The following is a 3794-nucleotide window of genomic DNA, read 5'->3' as shown; positions in this document are numbered from 1 at the left end:
GTGTCACGTTTATTTTAGAAAGAAGACACTCCTGGCATTTCCCTTCACTCAACTAACTTCCTGGGAACCATCTTTGAGCATTAAACCTATGTAAAGACAATGGTCTGGAGGAAAATACCAGCAAGTATATCCTATAAAAAGGAGATGGAAATCTTTGTTGATTGCAGGGAAAAATGTAGACTACTGTGATCATTTTATCTCATTTGTGGCAGAGGCTGCTGGTTCCCTGGCTAATACTCTTTCTTTCTTCCTCTCTTATGTTTAACAGCTTTAATTTTATTTTGTGCAGCATGTATTTTGCAGGTTTCATTTTGCAGGTTTCAAGCATGTGACACTGTCTTGGCCAGTAAGACATATGAAGTCACTGAATGGATCTTCCAGAAAGGTTCTGTGAACAGTGCTAACTCAGCTGGATGTAGCGCTTTAATCCTGTTCCCTTCTTTTTCTTGCCTGAAATTTGGAGACGTAATTGGAGCTCTGGCTAAAATGTTGACAATCTGAGAACAAGCCCTCATCCTAGAGTTGGAGTCTTGTTGACTTGGGGCCTTCGTAGTATTTCTGTGTTATCTAATTTGTTTAAACCACTGTTGTACAACTTTTCTGTTACATATAGCTGAAGTCAACCCCTAACTGAGAGAAGAGCCATCCTCTTTATCTTGGAGGCACTAATATCTCTGAATACCTTTTTATTATTGCATGGTTAAAGTAATATCAAAGTATAAGACTATGATGGGTAAACTTTAATACCACCATGAAGGGTATCCATTACCCTTGGTCTACAAATCAGTTGCAATCTAGGTTTCACTTTCAAACAAACCCGTAACATAGGAGAATTTTTGAACACTCTAGAAGTTTCTGAACAGAAAACAATAAAAGCTTTAGTTGTACAAATGGGCATTTAATACTTCCATTGGTAAAGTGTTTGGAGACTCCAGCTTTTAGGAAGTACAACTGCACCTGGTGGCCACAAAGCCTCAAGACAGTTCAGTGAAGGGCCTGAGCCCTGGGAGGTCATGCATCGGGAGCGATAACTAATGTTTTGGAATAAGAGATCAGGGACTCAGGAGACTCCTTTATGGCTTTTTACTAGAATTCTTATCAGTGAAATTACTTGTAAAGCTCTTTGTTTATGACAACATCAGCTTACATTAGCTGTTCTAAGGGGAAATAAGGAAGAAGAAAATTGCATATCCTAGGGGAGCGAGAAAAGCCTAAGAAGGAGGCAAAAACTCAGGAAAAAATGAAGCAGAACCAATCTAGGAGCCTTCCTATCTCACCTGGAGTTTTCTACTCAGCAGTTCCTTTTGGCTCCAAATTTATATAATAGATTTCGTGTGCCAGAAATGATGAATTCTATGAGCCACAAACTTTTTAGGTCCTGCCCATTAGCACTGAACGTCTATACACACACACACACACACACACACACACACACAGAAAGAAACAGGGTCTCACTGTGTTGCCCAGGCTGGAGTGCAGTAGGACAATCTTGGCTCCCTGCAACCTCCACCTCCCGGGTTCAAGCGATTCTCCCACGTTGGCCTCCTGAGTATCTGGGACTATAAGTGCGCATCACCACGCCTGGCTAATTTTTGTATTGTTTGGTAGAGATGAGGTTTCACCATGCTGGCCAGGCTGGTCTCAAACTCCTGACCTCAAGTGATCCTCTCGCCTCAGCCTCCCAAAGTGCTGGGATTACAGGCATAAGCCATCGTGCCCAGCCACATAGAAAAAGTTTAAATACTATTTTTTATTGATTCATTCTATAACACTTCCAAGCACCTGGAGTGTCCCAGGCACCAAACAAATTATAGCAAAAAAATTACATTAAACTTTAAAAAGGAATTCATTACTTTGCTTTTTAATAGCTGCAGGTTGCAGCATACTTTAACAATGCATTCTATGCTGTCCACCTACCATTAAAACTTGCTTTGATAAGATATAGGTATTTAGGATGCAAAGCTGACTAACCACAAATTTAAATCTCTTTGTTTCCTGAGTACAACGACACTTCCTTTGAAAACTAGATGCCTCTCAAATTTTATTAACAAGACAAATATAACTAATTACATAAGCCTTGAGCAGCAAAAACTTCATTTCATATTATAGTCACCTAATATGAGGTATATCATGCAATAGAAAAGAATGCAGGTATTTTTACTGTATGTCAATACAAGACAGGTTGCAAATTACTACAGGAATTTCTTGGGTTTTATAAAGTAACAACTACGGTTTGGTTTTGTTCATATTTTTATTTTAACATAATCTAGTTATGTGTCTTTTTTTTAAGTTTTCAATATAACCATAGATGTCTAGCCATCAGGCACGTTAATGTATGAGTTACATAATTCCACATACAATGCAAATTCCGTTTCTTTGCAGAAGTCTTTGAAAGCCTTGGAGATAACTAATCAGAAAATGAAGGAAGCCCTCCACCACTGAGTTTCAGGGCAAAGGGAAGAAACAAGATAAAGCAGAACGTCAGTACAAGTGGAATTATTAATGACGTCCAAATGCAGAAGCATTAAATGCTATCAGGCTTATTTATTGACTCCTGATATTAAGAGTGAACAACCCCCTGGCCAAGTGGGAACTTGTTCGGTAGCCTTTATCTTTCTATCACTCATTCAGTCAATTCATTAAAGCCTGTTTGTCTCTCCCAGGTGACTTAGTGAGTTTCATTGTTTTGTTTATTGTGTTTGTTGGCTCATAGATCTCTTTCACAATTTTCTTCGGCTTCTGAATGCTCTTTAAGTACCACTTTCGATCAGCCCATTTGCAGCCAGTGCTTTAATAAACATGTCTTTGAATAAATCAAAGAAGCTGGAGAGCAAGATGGGACAGGGCGATACGGGGAGAAAAGGGGGCAAAGGGAATTGCACCGGGTGCTTGTGTTCCCTGGAAAAACCAGCAGGTGGTAGCAACACTTCGTGGGAAAGCCCCAGCCCAGCTCTGTAGGACCCAAACAATAGACCCCAAATCCCCGTCCTCGGCTAGAGAAGGGGTTAGAGGTGGGCGGAAACATTTTTCCTCGTGGCGCCCCCTCGGTTCCTCAACCCTGCCTCCAGGCGCCAGCTGAGAGCACCCTGCACCGCCCCTCCTCACCGCAGGGAGGTTCTCTCCGGAGCGCGGGCGAGGGAGGAGGCACCCAGAGGTGCAGCGACTTGCCCAAGCCATGTCAGAGCCAGGCGCACAGCAGCACTTCCCCTTTTCAACCCGACTGCCCTGCCCCTTGGGGAGGGTGGATGAAGGGAGGTTCGACTCAGAAGCCCCAACGTTGACCAAGATTCAGACACGAAAAGAGAGAAGAGTTCCAGGCTAGCACAGCGACGCGTTCATACCCAGACGCCCCCCTCTCCCGCTGCCTGGGCTCCCCCCACCACCGCCAGTACTCTCCCAGATTTCTCAGTTTGTCTTTCCCTCCACCCCCTGCTTTTCCTTCCTTCTCTCTTGCTCAGCTCACGCCCACCTTAGTTCAAAGCTGAGTAGGAGCCCCACTGTTTTAGTTCCTAGAGTTAAAGCCGAAGAGGAGGGAGGCGCGAGGGTGTGTGTGCGGGGCTCTGCCCTGCCCTGAACTGCTACGGTCCGCCAGTTGCGCTTCGCTCCGCGGGTGTCCGACCCGAGCCCGAGCCTGAGCCTGGGGCTTTACAGACAGCCTCTTCCCTTCCCACTTCCTGCAGGCGCCCCACGCGTGCGATCCTCCTGGCCGAGACCCGCGGGAGGAGGCCGCCCCTTCCCGGCGCACAGGCGGGGCCCCGGGCGCGCCCCGCGTCTCCCCGCGCGCCTGGGCGCAG

Source organism: Rhinopithecus bieti, unplaced genomic scaffold (genome assembly GCF_001698545.2).
Source record: "Rhinopithecus bieti isolate Rb0 unplaced genomic scaffold, ASM169854v2 scaffold_1599, whole genome shotgun sequence".
In the NCBI taxonomy this organism is placed as follows: Eukaryota; Metazoa; Chordata; class Mammalia; order Primates; family Cercopithecidae; genus Rhinopithecus; species Rhinopithecus bieti.
The sequence above is the reverse complement of the archived record's forward strand: the minus strand, read 5'-3'. Positions refer to the sequence as shown.